Genomic DNA, 20,335 nt, shown 5'->3' with positions numbered 1-20,335 from the left:
AGAGTCACTGGCAGGGAGCTCTACTTGGGCGTTCAGTCTGCCCAGATCTGAGCATTGGTAGCTGAAGCCCCATTCCCCTTTCGGTATCCCGATCTGATCCAGTGGTTTAACTCCGCAGATTCCCCCATGATTCTATGGGGCATCCAAGTGGATCTCCAAGGAAGGCCCACGACACTGGGGAGCTGGAGTATACCTTGGGCTCTCTTTTTCCCACTGAGAAACATGGGCCCCAGGGGACCTCTTCCTGCAGCACTGTGCTGGCCTGCGACAGGGGCGATGCAGTTAGAGTGTAGCTTTTTCTCTTACCTTCCAATGTGGTCCTTCTTAGTCTCCGTGGTCCAGAGGCTTGCTTCACCCTCCCCTCAATGTTCTGGGATTGTCTTATCTATGTATAGTTGTCATTTGGTATTCTTGTGAGGGCAACTGAAATCAGAAGCAACCTATGACTTCATCTTGATGATGTTACCTCCCACTATCGGGCCATTGGTGATTGAACTCAATTTCCAAGCCCTTCTCCTCTCTTTAGAGGTCAGAGAATGGGGCTAAATATTCCAACTCTTTAATCAGAAGTTTCGTTCCCCTGGCAACTAGGTCCCATCCATAGATGCTTTCCAAAATTTATGTCATTAACATAAACTCAGGTGTGGTTGAAAGGGTTTATTATAAATATGAAAAGACACCTTTATTGTTTTTATTACTTAGGAAATTCCAAGAGCTTTTGAAGCTCTACACCAGGAATGGATGAAAGCCAAATATGTTTCTTATAAATCACAATACCATAGAGGCCAAATAGGGGCTCTGCTTAAATGCTGGTTAATTTTATCATTCTGAGGAATGATTCAATGTGCTTTTAGAAGGGAGGAGAAAGATGTAGCTTTTCATTTTCTTCTGAGACTACTGTTTTAATGAGTCTCATCATTTAATATTAAATAGTTTGCTTTCCTTTTAGAATCATTATAAAGCGCATTATTGCGTAGACTGCTTTACACATACCAAGGAATGTTCACATATTTTATTTGGTTCTTAGCAAAATTTTGTGATGTTAGTGCCAATAAGGAAACTGAGAGAGAACTGAGTTTTGCACCCAGGTCTTCTCAAAACTTAATTATAAAACAATCCTTAGCCAATATGTTTTAAATAAGCCTTTTTCTACTTGTGTTACATTATCAATAATGATCTATTCCATTGTTTTGTTAAATGATTGCCCTATGAATTTCCTCTTGAAGAAAGCTTTATTTCAAGTTACAGTTGGGCCTTCATATCCATGGGTCTCATATTGGCAAATAAAACCAAGTGTGGATTGAAAATATTTGGGAACACTGGCCTGGTAGCTCAGTTAGTTAGAGCATCATTCCCCGTACACCAAGGTTATGGGTTTGATCCCTGGTCAGGGCACATGCAAGAATCAATCAATGAATGCATAAATAAGTGGAACAACAAATTAGTGTTTCTCTCTCTCCCTCTTTCTCCCTTCGTCTCTCTCTAAAATCAATAAAAAAAATACAAATGCAAATAAATATTTTGGAAAATAAATCTCAACAAGTTTCAAAAAGCAAAACTTGAATTTGCCACATACTAATCACTACTTTGAATCTATGTGAATGAAGTGATGTAATCTATGTACAAATAATATGCAAATTACTACACTATTTTATAAAAGGGACTTGAGCATCCATGGATTTTGGTATCCGTGGAGTCCTGGAATCAGTTCCTCTGTGGATACTAAGGGGAACATGACTATACTTGTTTTTTGTGGGGGAGTTTTTATCCATTAAATTGATATAGTTCTCAATGTTGCAATTAGCCAATTAGATACATAGGAAGGAAAGTGTTTTAAATGTTAGTTCCTAAAGATTATAGGATATGTCGTAGATCATTCATTGCATTCTCTACAGCAAATTCCTTCAATGTCTTGGGGCTTTTCTTTTGTTTGTATTTACTGCAGAAACATTTCTTATGATCTTATTTTAAAATATGCATGCATGTGCTCCATTACCTCTCTATTATCACCTTCCCAAATGTTGTCCTTGGAAAATAGAAACAGAAAAGAGCTTATGTGAATGAGACTTAAGTAGGAAGAAAATGCATTTATTGCCTTGTGTTTGGCATTCTCACAGGAATTTTAGTCGCACAGACTATTGAATAAAAAGAAAAAATATCCTTCTGTAGAAACTGCCCTTTCACATATAAATGCTTAAACTCCAACAAAACATTATTTGAAATTATTCTTTTATCCTAGGTAATACCAGGACAGAATCCAAATGTTCAATCTTAATATGGAAGAAGCTTATTTTTTAATTGTATGATTAATTTTTTAATTATTAAAAATAAAATGGACATTGCTGAATAGTGTTTGTTTTTTTTAAAAAAAAAAAACTTTGAAAGGTAGAAAGGAGAAAATAAAAATTTTTGTATTCCTACCAATCAGTGATAATACCTTAAACTTTTGTATTCTAAGCATGTCAGTGTCCTCAAGTACTTACCACCCACACCCTGCAGAGCCACAGGGCCCTTTTAGAAACCCCTGTGCTTGACACTCTGCTATAACCTACCTAGTGCTTCAGATATTCCATCCCATTTCTTTCTACCTCCTTGGTATCTTTCTGTAAACAGAAAAAATATGTGCCTGGTAATGCTTCAGGCAGATCAAACTCTCCTTGCCTCCAAGTAGAACCAGCAGAACAATGAGTGTATGTAGGGTTGATGCCGGTCATCCCCTATATTAGGTTTTTCTGTTAAATTGTCACCTTGGTTCTTAATATCAACTTACCTTCTGATCACTGTCCTTTGGGCATTTATTTTGCACCTAAGCATCTTTATATTCTCTACACAGAATATATTTTTAAATTTCACTCGTGTTCTTAGATGTTTCCAAATAATCATCCATATCTGAAAATTCCTTTTGGTTTTTATGCACAGACTACCTACCTTATGAAAAAATTCTTGAGTGAAAGCCCATTCTCTGTTTCTGGATGTGGGTATTGGTTTCTTGGATGTATTCATGCTCTGAAAATTCATCAAGATGTACACTTGTGATCTATGTACATAAAAGTCAAAGTCTCCTAGAGTGTGGCATCAGCTGATTACCTGTAGGTGATGTGGATCATAAGCGAGGAGGGGTCTTTTCCTTTCTACTTCCTATGGCTACTGCATTTTAGAATGTGAAGGAAGCCTGTGCAGGTCACAATCAAATTTCTCAGTGATGATCAACTTGCATTTATTTAACAAAAATTCAACCTGATTTCCTGTGAATAACTTTTCTTTCCCAGAGCCCCCTTCCATCTCCCATGCCACGCCTGCATCTCTATCTTAATGAAGAGTTGGGCATTTTGGGAAATATAAATCTGGAATCATACTAGGGTAGAAATTCCAGGAAAAAGAATTTCATAACACCTTTCTTATTCTTTGAAAATGGCACAATGGTTGATTGAAACAAAATTTACTAGAATAAATGTAGCTATAGATGGATGTTGATATAAATATAGAGCTCTATGTTATTAAAATAACTCACATCTTGGAGTCCTAACACATTAATCTTTTCTTATAACATCATCAGTATCTTTGAACAGCAAAACTGGACTCAGAAGAAATGTTTTATTCAAGGTTCTTTCACTTACTTTCTGTGTAACTTTGGATGGGTCCCTCAAACTGTCTAGGTCTTTCCCTGCAAATAAAAGATCTGTCCATAATCACTCAGGACATTTTATAGATGTGTGGCTTGGTTATATAATGTGGTCTTGGGACAATCAGACATCATAAAAGATTTTTAAACATTTTAGATACTATGTTATATATTTTTATAGCAGGATATAGTACGTTTTAAAAAGTGTTCAACAGAAATTAAAACCAAATATTTAGATTAACTCACCCCAAGTTCTTGTTAACTAGAATTTATATGCCTGGCTAGAAATTTGGAAAGTATTTTCCTGTACAGTTTTGTACTACAAAATGGACACTAAACCTGGAGTTCACGAACATACATCCTTTTCTATACTTTTTGAAATTATCTATCATCTATCTATGTATTTGTGTACATATAAAAAACATACATTTAAAGTATTATTTGAAGCAACTCTCATTTAGGTATGAATTTTAGCTTTTCTTGAAATTATTTTGCTCCTTGGTAGAAAAACAATTGAATTTGTTCCCCTGTAGTGATGTTGAGTTAAGAAAACCATAAGCATTTGTAATTTTTATACACAAACCAATCTTGAGAAGTAGATCTTAAATATGGAGGAATACAGAGAGAATACTAATACTCAAGTTACTGAAAATCACAAGTTCTAGAATATCCAAGGAAGTTTGAGGAAAATCATTATTTTGTTCCACTGACTTCTTTGTGATCCCAAGGAACTCTTAAGAGAGAGGACAGTATGACATTAAGAAGGAAATTATAGTTTGATTCTGCCTGCCAAGGAGATAAAAAAGAAAAATATATTACTTGCTGGGAGGTAAACATGTAAGACCAAGTGCTAAAAGCTGGACACGGTGCAGGCCAGGTTTGAAAGGAACAGAAAAGCATCTCTGAAGCCATTATGAGTATTATCCATCCATATAATAGAAATGTAGTAGGTAGCCAATATAGAGAAGACATCGAAGATACAAAAACTGTAAGTCCCAGACCTCAAAGGACTAAGGAGTTGGACAAAAAATAGATAAACAGTAATAGATAAAAACAAAGTATAACTGGTGGTGCAATAAAATCATGTGTAAGAGAAAAAGGGACAGCCTTAGTATTTTTTTAAAAGCCAAGCCTTCAGTATTTCGTGAAGCTCCCTGATGATTCCAGCATTCTGTCATAGGTATGAATACGTATGTAGGTTAAGTCATTTAATGGATGGCTCCAGAGTAGTTGGAGAGAAAGAACAACTCATAGCTCATTGGCATGGTAATTTTTCTTAACTTCAATGGACATAGTGTAGTCCATTTTCTTTTCTTGATTTATGAAATTGACATAAGATCCTAGTTCTTCCTATAATTTGTCTTAAGGATTCCAGTTGTCTCATTTTCAACAATCATAAATTTGTCCAAAACTATCCTTCTAAATCTTTATTGTATGTATTGTTACATGCACAAGATCAGCTGTATGAAATGAACACCCACTAAGGGAGGAAGTGAGCTCTCTACAGTAGTAAAATTAGAAAAGAAAACCCTCTATGGCAGCAGTTCTCAACCTGTGGGTCCAACGACCCTTCCACAGGGGTTGCCTAAGACATAAAAGTAGCAAAATTACAGTTATGAAGTAGCAACAAAAATAATTTTATGGTTGGGGGTCACCACAACATGAAGAACTGTATTAAAGGATTGCTGCATTAGGAAGGTTGAGAACCACTGCTCTATGACTTTCTAAAGTGATAGGTCAATGTCATAAATTTTCTATGACTCTACACAATCAGATATCTCCTAACTAGAAACAGATTATAAGTTACACTTCAGAATTTAGAACAGCTAGCTGAGAACATAGAACAGAGAACAGAATTTAGAACAGAGAACTGGGAGTGTAGTAAAGAATAAAGCACACATACATTAAGGTTTGGTTCACTTAAAGGCTTTTGACTGAGGGTTGACCACTCAAAGCTTTAAAAGATGATTCATTAGACCAGCAAAACTAATTACTAACATTCTGCAGCACACCAAAACATATATTTCTTGCCAATCTGACAAAAAAGATATTTTTGATTCATTCACACCAGATGGCTATTGTTGTGTTGGCTGTTACCATTTTTTAAATTGATAACCTAAGGGAAAAGAGGTCAGTGCCTTGGCTAAATAGTCAAGTAGTGCATGTTTTAGAAATTCTTGAGGCACACTGGTTGTGCTGCCTGGGGAACCTCTATTTCACCTCATGGTCAACCACTGTGATTTGTATTTCTTCTCTAAAATCATTGTTATGTTTCCCTTTCAATGGACCTCTCATCGAGATTACAAACGTTTTTTCATCTGCTCTGTAGCAGGTATGATAGAGGCCGGGAGTGAGAGAGAGTCTGAGGCTTGTGGTTTTCCATCTACCATCAGCTGCGTGACATCTTCTTCTTTCTCTAATTGGCTCCAATAATGTACCCATGTCCTGAATCACTAGTCTCTTCTATGAATACTTTCCTTCATCCATATAGGGAAACCAAGATAAAGTATAATATCAGTACAGTGGGAAATGAAGAGATACATTATTAAATGTAAAAGCCATCTGAAGTTTCAGCCCATTGTTCAAAGAAATTGATTCCTCTGAAAAAGAGAATGGCTTTTTCTCTTTTGCTCAATTTTCCTTTCTGTCATTTTTCCATCTCCATTAAGATCCCAAGGAATTTAAAATAATGTTTTTCTTTATTGATTTTTAGAGAGAGGGGAAGGGAGAGAGAGACAGAAACATTGATGAGAGAGAACACCAATTGGCTGCCTCCTGCATGCCCCCTACCGGGGATCGGGCCCACAGCCCAGGCACGTGTCCTGACTGGGAATTGAACCAGCGACCTCTCAGTGCATGGGTCGACATTCAACCACTAAGCCACACTGGCTGGGCAAAATCACAAGAAACTTTTAAGCTCTTTGCCACAGGAACTATTCTCTCCTGCTGAAAGGCCTATGGATTTCTCTTAGGAAGTTTCCTCCTAATATCTATATTTATTTCAATCAATATCTCAACCACAAAAAACTCCTGAAGTAAATGAGGCTGATCTACTTCATCGAGGCTGGAGCCCCCAGAGGCTCAGTCACACCCAACGTTAAACCATGTGTTCTCTACGAAACCTTGTCTTTCCTCTGTTTTGGAATTTCCCAGGAAAAACCTGTGCCACTGCTATGCAGCAACATTTTCTTCTGTGTCCTCCTTTCTTGCAGCATGGGGGATGGTTTCCCCACACCTGGGCTCCGATGGGGATAGTTATGGTGGTTAGCTCTCTGATAAACTTTCTTTCTTCTTTTAGATTTCTTCCAGCTCCAGACATTCTTAGTGATACATCATTCCTTGGAGCAACTTCAGTACGCCTTCCTTCGTCGTTCTTCCTGTGTCAGATCCTCCTAGACTGCCATTTCATGCACGGACCTTTCTTTTGACTAGGTTCCTCTACAAATCCTGACTTGACTACAGAGCAAAGTATGTTTTCAGTGTGATTCTCTTCTTTTTTGGAGCTCTGGAAACCTTGATTTCTAGAGGAAGTTTTCTGGAGACACACTTTTCTAAAAAACCTTCTTCTTCTTCTCCTCCTTCTTCTTCTTCTTTTTTTGGTACGTGTCCCTAGCAGGAACCAAACCCAGGACTCTCTGGTCTGCAGACCAATGCTCCAACCGCTGAACCAAACTGGCCAGGGCTCTAAAAACCATCTCAACCTTTGTATTTGAACCTTTGTTTCTGTGAGGTTTTCTCCCCCTTAGTTTAGATGATGTTATCCCTGTTTATTGATAAGATACACTAATCACAGGTTGAACTCCTAGTCTGAAGTCCTGCAATCCAGGACTCTCATCAAAAACAATCAAGACAGGGTCGAGAGAAGAAGTGGAGATCATGTTGGGGGGAGTGGAGAGCTGTTTAAATCTATGAACCTGTGGATATATTCCACAAACTCAAGTTTAGCCTTAAATCTCACCCTCTAATGACTAACTTATGTCTGCTCTACACCTGGAGACTTAAAGTATGCACCAAAATGCAAATAAAAGGTCCATCTCCTAAAACCTTAAACATCTGTGCACTTAAACTCTGCTTAGTTTTGTTCCTACATGGTACTTACACACCGTTTTTAATAAGCAAAACTTCACCACAGCTGTGCCTACCCCAGCCACTGTGCTCAAGCTGTTTGTACCTGCACGGTTGCAAAAGTCAGCACATTTCACTGTGATCCTTCATCTCAGTCAGAAGTTCTTGGTGTTTTTGCTTTTTTTCTCAAGCTGGTTTTCTGCTCAATACTTCACATGATAAAATGTCTATCCCTCCTACCACACTGGTTCTAACCAGTGGAATATACGCATGATACCAAGTGGGGCTGGGAAGCATCCTCAAACCCCCAAAAGCAGAGTTACAGAGTCAACAGGACTGAAAACTGCTGCTTGTTTTAAAGCGTGAGCCACTGACTCTCTTCTCTGGACATCTAACTGTAAAGTCAAAAAAGGGCTCTAGCTAGGCCTGCTGGTGCTGCTCGGTCTATTGACTCAGTGCCTTGCAAACCTAAGTGTGCAGCAGAATTGCCTGGGGGGCTTGTGATAACACAGATAGCTGGGCTCCACCCCCAGAGGTTTTAAACCCAGTAGGTTTGGGGCAGGAATGAAGAATTTGCATGACTAGTAAGTTCTCAGGTGATCATGATGTTGCTGGTCTGGTGACCACACTCTGAAAACAGCTGCTTTTAACTTGTGGAAACTGGAAGAGTAAAGCTGATCGAGCATACTCCATTACAGTGGTCCAAGTGAGAGAGAGGGGGTTGGACGGCTTTCCAGTGCAATAATCCTGCACCCACCCCTTCCTGCCCTCCAAAAAGCATGGCCCAGTGGATATCAGATTTAATCAATTTCACCCATCAGGAAGGTTACTTTTCCTCCTAGCAGGGGGAACAAGTAGAAAGGACAAAATGCGAAGCCAAAAATATGGACTGAAATTTTTCCCCTTCCTGAGGGATTATTGCCAGTTTGAGGAGATGAGAAAGGTCAAGGAAAGATATCTCCTTAACAGTTAAGTACTAATCAAAATCTTGCTTCTTGAGGAATTAGGTGTGGGAAGGTAACGGAAGGGTCTAACTTCCAGGAGCCTACAAAACACTGTGGAAGGAACCCTGGACTCCTCAGGCTTTGTGTGATGGGAGTATGTGTGATTCCAGGACAAGAGACGATTTGGAAACCACTAGATTACACAAAGGAGCGAGATTTCTGTACTTGAGGATTGTACACAGGAGTTTAACTGTGCAATCTTGCTGGGAAAGTCAGTTTCTTTGTGCCTCCATTTTTCATCTAAAAAAAAAGTGTTTAATGTCCTCTGAAGAGGATGTTTGTGGATACTAAATGAAATGCTTTAAAGTGCTGGGTACATTGCTTGGTCCATAATATACTTAGTAAGTGGTGCTATTTAAATAGTGAGAGGTTAGTGACATGTAAGAAGTTAAACACAAAAACAGCGTTGAAGAGTGTATTTGTTTGCTATTGCTGCTGTTATAAATTAGCACAAACTTGGTGGGTAAGAACAATGCACATTTATTGTTTTATAGCACTGTACATTAGACATCTGATACACATTTCACAGGCCTAAAATCAACATATCAATGGGACCGTATTCCTTGTTGACTCTAGGGGAGAATCCGTGTCTTTGTCAAGTACAGCTTTTAGAGGCTCCCCACATTCCTTGACAAATGGCCTCGTTCTTCCAGCTTCAAAGCCAACATAGCATCTCCCTGAGACTGCTTTTTGTCATCACAGAACTTTCTCTGACTGCACTATTCTATCTCCCAAAGTGATTACGTTGGAACCATCCAGCTAATTCAGGATAAAGTCATTATTTAAAGGTCAGCCGATTAGCATCCTGAATTCAAACTGCCACTATATTTGCCTGGAAACCTAGCATACTAACAGATTCTGGAAATACGACATGGATATCTTTGCAGATAGGGGCGTTATTCTGCTTTCCAGAGGGGGGCAAAGTTCATTTCATTGTGTTCCATGAAGATATGCTTGAGGCATGGAATTTCATTTGTTTATCCATCAACACATATTAAGCGTTTATGTGTATTTTACTATCACTACAGATACAAAGATGAATGAGACCATTTCTTAAATAGCTCAGAGTTCACTAGTGGGCTACAGACTTGTAAGTAAGTGAAATAGTGAGAAACTGTACAATGGCGGGACCAGTAAAGGACCCAAGGAGGGAATGGCCAATTCTACTGTGAATGGATTTGGGAGAACGTCAGGAAAGGTTAGATAGGAAAGATTCTTAGGCCTTGAAATTTGAATGGGGGAGGCAGGGAAACATTGCAGACAAATGATGTAGAGAGCATAACGACATGACATATGGGGAAGCATGGAAAATTGCAAGTTATTCAGCAAAAAAAAAAAAAAAAAAGGAACATGCAAAGAGATAAAGCTGGAGAGATAGAAACCAGGATTTCAAATATATATATCTACTGATTTTTGGCATAACCTTGCTACCTGCCTTACAGAGGTTTGGGTTTTTCTTAAAGCCAGTAGGGGATCACAGTGCTAGTTATGATGAGGCCAGATTACAGAAGCCGTTGGATTCCAGGCTGAGGCTTCTTCTGGTTCATGATGATCTGTTCCTCATCTGATTCAAATCATTGAACCACTGATCATCAACTATATGCCAACCATATGATATGAATTTTGTTCTGGGAATAAAGCAAGCACTGTCCCTGATCTGGAATGTTGTCAAGACAGAAAATACAATTCTGGCGTGACAAGTGATGGGAATGAGATGTTCACGCTGCTCATTTGGCCTTATCAACTTGTGATGTTCCTTCCATGGGTGTATTGGCTTTGGCTACTCACCACTCTTAATGTGTTTGAAAGCAGGGGCTTATGCAGGGCAGCAGCTCAGAAAATCAATTTTAACTCTCTGTCCTCTTCAGCTGGCATAGGAATGGGGAATGTTTTTCATAAGCTGCTTTGGTTGTTTCTTTATATGGATTTAAAAAAATTTTAAACCATTCTCTAATATCTCAATCATTTAAATCAGTTTGAATTTCAGTGTCTGCCTCAACACAATTTCTTAGAAATGTCATATTTCTTTTCTCTTCCTAAGATCTAGCTTTGTAAGTTAACTTTCTTTCTAATCAGTAGCTTTGGGAAGTGTAGTGTCCTTCAGCCTGGTCCCACTCTTGGGCTTCAATGCAAGTGATTTTAGGTCTTTCTGTTTGGCATTAAATAAAACAATGTCATAGCTCTGAACTCTCCTATCCACCATCTCTAGAAGCTATTTTCTTCTTAAAACAGACCTGAATTGAGGCTTCTCAAGAAGCTATTCATTATCCCTTTCTTCTATAATTGACAGGCAGGGGAAGAGGCAGACCCCATTGGGCCTTACAATCCATTATATAAAACAACCCCTTTAGGCCACCCCTTCCCCTTAATTGCTGCTGGCTTCGGATCTCCTAGTATTTACCCACATTCAAAGAGAGCTTTGGGGCTCTCCCATGCTTCTCTACCTGGATACCACCACCATGTTTGAGGACTTGACTGTCCACATAGGCTAGCCACACAATCTTTGAGCCTAACTATACCCAGGGCTCATTGACTGGGGTAGTTATCTAGTCTATCCCACTTTAGTCATCTATACCAAATTACATACAAAAAGTTTTAATCCATACAAATTGCCACATCTCTGTATCTTAAACCTCTGTTGGCAGAAATCTTGTTTTCCCCTTTGGATACATTATCTAGTGTCTCAGTCTATTCAAGCTGCTGTTACAAAATTCCATAAACTAAGTAGTTTATAAACAACAGAAAATTGTTACTACAGTTCTAGAGGCTGATAAATCCAAAATCTAGGGACTGGTAGGTTTGGTGTCTGGTGAAAATCTGTTTCCTGGTTCACTGTGTCCTCATGTGGTAGAAGGGGCTAGACAGCTCTGTGATTCTCCTTTATTAGAGCACTAATCCCATCCATGAGGGCTCCAACTCCCAAATGCTCCATCTTCTAATGCCATCATATGTAGGATTTCAACATATGAATTTCGGAGGTGGAGGGATACAGACATTATTCCATTGAATTCAGTCTTCTCTACTGTAGCCCTTGAGGTTGACCTGTTTGGACTCCACCAATGGTTTTCCCTGCTTTCCAGCTTTCAGTTTGCTTCTGAAAATAAAGAATCAGCAGGTCAGAGAAAGAAAGAATTAAGTCAGGGAACTAAATCCTCCTGTACCCTCCATATACAGTTGCTATCAGGAGAACCTTTCAAAATAGATGTGCTCTCTTGTTTCTAGTAACTACACTTTCCACTTACTCCTTCAGGTTTAGGCATGATAAAAGTACCCTTCTGTGGTTAGGCCAACTGATTGTGTTATTCCTGTGGTTTTCATACATCCTGCCCTTGCAATCACATTTGTGAATAGTTGTTTTATTAAATTCTTCTATAATTACCCAACATGAGAGTCCCATATGTTTTCTACTATAATATTATTGTCATCCTAGCTTTCTTACTCTTATTTTCAACATACTACTTTCAATTTTCAAGTCACCTATCTGCCAATATACAAATTCTTTTCTAATTTTCTTTTCTCTACTATCTAAACTAGATCATCTGGCCCTCCAATTTGGCTATTCTTTTGTGTTTTCTTCTAACTTTCTCATCCCTTTCAAAACTCCATCCCTGAAACGATCCAGCTATGTGAATAATTTGTTTATATCTTCTGGCCTCTGAAACTTACTGGACAAAAATCAAACAAATATATGAATTTGTATCTGGTCCTATATCTCAGCTGGGTTTTCAATAACTGCTTAGTTATATGTCTTAATGGTTATTACAAATTCAAACATTCTTCATATTGCTTTTGTCCTTTCAGCAAACAGTCTACCCTAATAATTTATCAGAAGAACCTATATTTCAGTTACCTATTCCATAGTTTCTTCCCTGTGTCAACTTACATTCTTTTTTCATAAAGTTTTGTTGTATAAGAAAGCTTTTGGTGGCAAGTAACTGAAAATCTAACCCCAACTGGCTTAAACAAAATATTCTCCATTGACTTAAGTATTTGGAAAAATGAGGAGGAAGGCTCACTTAGGCAAGGCAGGGGGCTCAGTTCCTGTCACCAGAACCTGGTTCTGTCTGTCTCTTGGTTTGACCCTGTCTTTCTTGTGTTGACTTTGTTTTTGAATGGACCCTCTTCTGTGGTCATAGGGATGTCCATAGCAGTTTCAAATATCATATTCTTTTATGTTCAGATCTAAATGGAATAATAGGTCTATTTTCTCTGTATAGTCAACCAGAAGTTCTGGGCCTATCTCTAGTTAGCTTGAATTGGGGCAACTATCCCTTCCTGACCCAACCACCCTAGTCAAGGTATATGCTAATTAGCTTAAATCAATGCTTGATTTGGGATATGAGGTGTTCAAGTACCAATGAGATTTATGTTGGGAAATTATATCTGGCTTAATTGAATTAGTTACTGGGGCTATGGAATGTGTGGTTTTATGTCCAGGCAATGAAGAATGCAGCAGAAACCCTGATACCAGAAAACTTATTTATACAGGTTCTGACCCAGAAACTCAATAGGAAATGTTTTGGGGCTCCACACACCACCACTAAAACTGGAATCCCTGGTTCTGCTAGCTAAGTTTCCCTACAGTTCTCCTCAGCCATATCACCTGAAGGAGAAACACGAACATTTGTCCAAGAAACACAAATCTAATAATATTGTATCCAAAATGCTTCCTAGAAAAAAATGTTTTACAATTTGATGACTTCATTGATGGAAATCACACTGAAGGAAATAAAACTGCATGATATTATGAAGCTATTTATTTCCTTCAGTACTTTTGGTTCTAACCTAATCAGTAAGAAAAGATTAAAATAATTATAGTGAGGCCAACAAAAAAAAAAAAATCTAGTTTTTCTGGAGCTATCTTGTTACACTCTGTTTCAGGTAGCACTTCTGAAAATTTAATCAGAAGTTGGATGAGTTTTCCTTTCTCTTTTATAAGATACATATAACTTAATTGGCAAAGATAACATAGGTAGGCAGTATCAGAACTCTTCCAGTTTTACACCATCTAAAACAGACCTTCAAGAGAAACACAGCATTCTCTAATATTCATCTGTCAGTACTGAACTAGCAAAGACATTTTGCTTCAAGAAACCTCAAATATTTTAATGTTTTTCTTATAGTGAAGAATTTCTGAGATAGTATACTACCTAAGGAAAAAATCAATTCTTTAAACTTTCTTTTAATTGTTTTTCAAGACTGTGGAGGTCAACATGCTTTTACCTCCATTCCCTACTTTAGCTCTCTTGACTTTGATAAAGAGCCTATTACACTCAGGTATTTTATTAGTAAAGAAAAACTAATTACAAAAACTCGATCTCGATTGTAATACAATTTTCCATCTAATTCTGAGTGAATTACATAATTTGCATTTACTTACTCATGTTTTTGGCTTGTTTTCATGTATGCAAATGAAGAAGGAGAAAGTGAAATCCTTCATAATTCAATTTACCTTTTTCTCCAAAGCATGATTAGGATATAGTTTTAAGAAATGATTGGATTGCTGATTTCTTTCTTTTTCCCCTTACTCCTGTGGATAATAGTTATCTACACTTCAAACTGAAAAAAATACAACTGGTGAAAAATATATGATTTGGGACCGAATCTTGAGTTTGAGTTTTAACTTTACCACTTACTCTGAAATCCTGAATTTTTGTACCTTTGTCAAGTTGTTTCCTTACCAATAAAACTGGGAAGATACTAGTCAGCTTCCCAGTTTGTTATGTGGGAGTGGTTAAATAAGATAATCACATAGAATGCATTTGAATAATACCTGGTGCCCAGTGCAAGATTTTGAGTGGTTTATGAAATAATTTTTTTCTACCTTTTTTCTCCAGTGTTTCAGTCCAACCAAATATATTAATTGGGCAGCTAATGTCCCAGTGTTTCCATTGCTCAAGAAAAATAAATAAATAAAGCTATTTGAAAATATCACTTTTATTCTAGAAGGACAATTTGCTCCCTCTTTAACAAATAAATTATTTTAAAAATAGTAACAACACAGCTTAGTTTACAGTTTGCAAAACACTTCATTTTGATCTCACTGTTGAAACCAAATGAGGAATATGGGTCTGAATTAAAATTCAGTCTCAGTTACAACAAGAGGGTATGTGTATTGTTTTACAGTGTGAGGTCTTCAGGGTCATTTCTGGCAACTGGCATTACTTAGGTACTAAGATAAGAAAATAGAGTAAAAATATTCTAAGCTGAAGGCCCTTTGTTTTTCTCTTTCATCATCATCAATCATCTCAGAGAGATGATTTCTTTTACATATTTTAAACCAAGCTCCATTTGTCTACTATCTCAATGGAAATATCTATTAACCACTTTCTTTAAGTGAACAGGTTGTTGTGTGATAAGAAAAAATTGATCCCCTTTTTCTAAGTAAATGAATTTTATTATTTGAAAGATTTTTCAACTTTTCTTTTACTCTCTCTCATCTTTAGTACCTGTACATCAATGAACACATGGAGGAGTGTGCATTTTTCCTTTGCCCTCCTGTTACCTCCCTGGTTTAGTCATTGCAGAGGTATTGCTCTGGCTGTCCCAGCATGGCCCTGAGGGTTTGTGCAGGTCACACTCACACAGCTATCTGACTTCACAGCCTGGCAGCTGCTACTGTTCACCCTGGACCCAAACCCTGTCTTTGTTCTAAATCTTCCAGGGAACCCACTGCCCTCCCCCAGATTCCTTGTATTCTATAAAGCATTTTTATAAATATATACTTATTACTCCAAGCACAAGGCAGAGAGAGATCTGGATTGGAATTGAGGCTTCACCACTTTTCAGCTTTGGCCTTTGGGCTAGTGACTCCTATCATCTCACATCACACATATCCTTAACTTTGCATCTTAGATAATAATAAGGACCTTGAAATTTTCTGTAAGGAATAGATAAAATATAGGTAAAGAATTGGACACAATTATTGATGCTACCGGTGAATTTAAAAATAGAGGCCAGTATTTTTCTCCCAGGTTACAAGGCATGAGATGACAGGAGGTAAGTACAAGGGGTGTAGAGTAAGGGGGATAGGACTTATGCGTAGCACTGTCCTAGATTCTGGACACGTATTGGTGGACAGAAGAGATGAGGTTCCCAGCCACATGACGCTTCAATTCTAATGGATTTAGTAGCCACATCCCAATCATTCTTCCAAGAACAATTCAAATGAGATGAACAACAAAAGTCCCATTCTAGATACTGAAGAGAAGGGCAGGGAGAGTTTGGTCCCCAGCAGAGGAGTGATTCCAATAGGATTCTAGAAGATGAAAGGCAGCAGGAATGGGGAATGAGGAGTGACTAGAATGTGCACGGGGAGGGCTGCAGCTGAGGAGGGCCGTCTAGCCGGTAAAGCAGCCCTGGCCAGGACGCCCTGCTCAGTTCTTCTCAAGGTTTGTAAAGCTGGACACAATGGCTGCCTGGCCATTGTTACACAGAAGCATCCAAACAGGACCACATAAGGGATGGTTCTGGAGACATAGTATGAAATTGTACCTGCAATCCAGCTGTGAGACAACCATATAAATTCATTAAGCTAGAGTTTTTGTATAAGGTGTTTGTTTCAAGGTAAAAGGGGTTTTCCTGGCATAACCTCACTCTGGAAAAATTACTATCCCAATTGTCCTCTGTAAGGAAATTATGGGTGAAAGAAGATGTCTCGTGACCTCTGATATCCTTTGCTAAAATGATCTTTTGAGCCTAGCACAGTAAAATGTAACATGCATGCGCACTAATTTTAAACCATTTTCAAACCTAGTTCTCTAGGATATTAATTGCAGAACCAGAAATACAATATCTATTAAGTCTAGGAGCTAGCGTGCTAGAGTGGAGGGCAGGAAATAAAATGGGAAAAGGAACTTAATTGAATATCTGTATGTGGAAGGATATCCCGGGCAGCCAGAAAGACCAACAAGTGGGTCCTTAGAGTAGATTAAGCCTGAAACATTGCTGGAGGAAAAAAAAACAAGGAAATAAACAAAACAGAAAACAGACTCAGAAACAGAGACCAAAAAGATGGCTACCAGAAGGGAGGGATGAGAGGCAGGTGAAATGGGAAGGGGAATATAGTCAATGATATTGTGACAAGTATATGTGGTGAGAGATAATTACTAGAATTAATGGAGTGATCCCACTGTAAACAATAAATATGTTGACTCACTATATTGTACACCTGAAACTAATATAACCAATATAAGTTTGTATTCCAGCTATACTTAAAGAAAACATAAATTAAAAAGGGGGGGGGCACAAAACAGAAGCTGTCCTACTTTGGGTGCACCATGAAAAGGCAAGGTTCTTTGGAACAGAAAATAATGCCAGGAAAAAGAAGGCACCAAGAAAAGAGGAAGAATAAATATGAGATAGGTCGACTCCAAGAAAGAAGACATAGGCAAGTCATTCTACAGGAGCTAAGCAAGGCTGTTCAGAATGGGACATCATGGGCATCACTCATTCATAGGGTCCCCAAGAGTTGAAGCCAACACAACACATTGACACACACATGTGGAAATCAACCTGCCTCTATCCTTTTCCTACCACAATACCGTCAGGTAAGGGTTTACCCCCAAGAGAAAAAAGGAGAGCTCTTCTCTAAAGACAGTAAATAACTCAAGAGAAATGAGACCTCCAGTGTGGGAACTGCAATGTTCTATAAATACTGGCATTTTGGGGTCACCCAGATAAGCTATCAAAACTCTGCCTACTTATTTGAAAGTAAAGATCCTAATGCCTACATCTCCTAAACAGCAATTTTTTCCCTTACTGTATTGTTTTCTCCTTTTCTTCCCTTCTCTTCTTTTAATTGAGCATTTTAATGTAATTAAATTTTTTCTCCTGTCTTATATCAATTACAATTTTTTAAAATGGTGGTTATCCTAGAGTTTACCATATACATTTTAAACTAATCTAAGTCTACTTTTTAAATAGCATACTGCTTGCTTCACATGTGCTACAGGAAAATTAAAAACAGCATTCTCAATTCCTTCCTCTCTTTTCTACAACACTGCTGTCATTCATTTCACTTATCCATGTGCTATAAATCACCCAATACATCATTGCTACTATTACTTTAAACATTTATCTTTTAGATTAATTAGAGATAAGAAGACAACATATTTCCATTTAACTTCATTTATTTATTTTTTAAAAATTCTTCCTACCTTTATGTAGATCCAAGTTTCTGATTTATGTAATTTTTCTTCTTTGACTTCTCCAGGCTTTGCATATTGCCACCTCCCTGGAACACCCACACTATGGTTATTAATACACACCTTTACATTTTAACTATATTGTGTCTTGCATTATTCTTTGCTGTTTCAAGAAGTAAGTCATGATCCTCCAATACAATTATAAACTCTCTGAGGCAGAGGTCCTCAATTATGCTTTTTTGTCCCACACAGTTCTTGACACTGAGGTGAGCATATGAAAGACACTGGATTAACATTGACTATAGACTAGTAGGAATGTCAAGATGTCAAGTCGGACTATCCACACACTGTTTTTGTCATTTGGATAGTGCATGAGGTTTGACAGAGTGCTTCCAATGCCTTCTTCATTCCCATTAGAGCTTCATTCATTCATGTGTATTACTGTGATGATTTTAATGATACCTAAAGTGAGAATTTCAGAGAATAGCTCATAATCTAAGCATCAGTGTTTACAAGGGTGAAAATGCACATTGGGGATGGTCTGGGGAAGGTGATGGCGATTCTAGTCATCATTGTGTGGTACTCACACCGGTTCTAGAACCTGTTGCTATCTTGTCTTTTTTGTTGTTGTTGTTAATCCTCACCCGAGAATATTTTTCCATTGATTTTTAGATAGAGTGGAAGGGAGGGAGGGAGGTAAAGAGAGAAATATTGATGTGTGAGAGAGACATTGATTCATTGCCTTCCACATGACCCTGACTGGAGCTAGGGTTCAAACCAGCAACCCAGATACATGGCCTTGATTGGGAATCAAACTCATGACCCCTTCGGTCTGCATGGGCTGATGCTCTAACTGCTGAACCAGTCTGGCCAGTGCCTCTCTTGTCTTTTTGCCCACACTTTCTAGGACCTGGTAGGAGATAGAAGCAAGTCAACTTTTGCATTTTACATCTCATCCCATAAACTTTTTCATTCTTTTAATGTAAATTCTATGTAAGTTTGCAGAATGGAGTTTGGGGGTATTTGAAAAAAATCATTTTGATCTCAACTACATTGGCTTCCTTAGTTCTCCCTGGATAACTGTGAGTGGAGATTAAAAACCAATGGTTTAAATGAAACTTCTTTTTATCTGTAGCTATGGTAACCGAGCATCATAATACTTGTGATTCTTTATTGTCTAGTGCCACTTGTTGAGTATTTAATAACAGCAATGATCTCCTGTGCCTGCTCCTTCCATAGAGTTAAGAGGGTGTATAATCAACAAACACATACCCTCGCTGTCCTGCATTGCCCTGTTTTCCCAAATTCCTCCCTGGCTCCACTTTAATTTCCTAAGTAGCATTTTCCTGATAATTTTTATTAAAAGGACATCCTTGGTTTAGAATAGTGGTCACATTAGGGATGTACAGTCAGCTTTTAAGCAACAGAGGGGAAGATAATACCATTCTAGCTCATTTTAAAAGCTCACTTTAATTTTAGGTTATTTTCTATCAATAGTTCAGAAGGAAATGGACCTTCTTAAGTATGTGAATTAGTGGAATTCATGCACTTGTATGGAGTTTGGCATCCCGGTGCCTGCTGTACCACTAGCTGGCTTGTACTTCACCCAGTTTGAGCTGTAGCATTTGCATCCGTAAACACATGTGGAGGAGGGAGGTGTGGAGAGGATCATAATCTGGAAAGTCTCTGATTTCAGTTTAATTTTGCATCTCACAAGCACCCACTCTGATTATACCAACCTATAATTTAGAACACTTATGAGTTTGCAAAAATATTTTGTTTTTAATCTGATCCTTAAGATAACATTCAAGCTATATTTCATATCCTTATACTGATATGAAAACTGAGAATAAGTTGCACTGGAAAAGAGGTGCCCTGCTTGGTTCAGGGGGTATAAAATCTAAGGCTAGTTTTCCCCTTAAAAGCATCTCCCCTTGAGCTCTGGCCGGTTTGGCTCAGCGGTTAGAGCGTTGGCCTGCGGTCCTGAGAGACCCGGGTTCGGTTCCTGCTAGGGGCGCGTACCTTGGTTGCAGTTTGTCCCCGGCCCTGGTCGGTCGTGCGGGTGGCAGCCACTCGATGTGTTCCTTTCACATCGATGTTTCTCTCTCTCTCTCCATTCCTCTCTCTCCCTCCCACTCTATCTGAGCAAAGAATGGAAAAATGTCCTCGGGTGAGGATAAAAAAAAAAAAAGCATCTCCCCTTGAACATAACCAGTGATCCTTATTTCCATTGATTCTAAATTAAATAAAAAATCTTAGAATTTGGGTCATTCTAACTGCCTGGGACATATCTGTGGTTCAACTCTTAGCCTTTGCTGATCAGGGCATTCAGGAAGCAGGGTTGGGGAGTGATTTTGGGGGGGCTTATCTCTATAGTTTGCCCAGCCTGAAGCTGATATAACATACATTGTTAATGAAGGTAAATTGAGTTTCCATAAGAATTGTAGATTTGTATTGTGTGTTTAGAAATAAAGAGAAGAAGTCAGGCATCACTTACA

This window comes from Molossus molossus, unplaced genomic scaffold, assembly GCF_014108415.1.
Source record: "Molossus molossus isolate mMolMol1 unplaced genomic scaffold, mMolMol1.p scaffold_m16_p_3, whole genome shotgun sequence".
Classification (NCBI taxonomy): domain Eukaryota; kingdom Metazoa; phylum Chordata; class Mammalia; order Chiroptera; family Molossidae; genus Molossus; species Molossus molossus.
The sequence above is the reverse complement of the archived record's forward strand: the minus strand, read 5'-3'. Positions refer to the sequence as shown.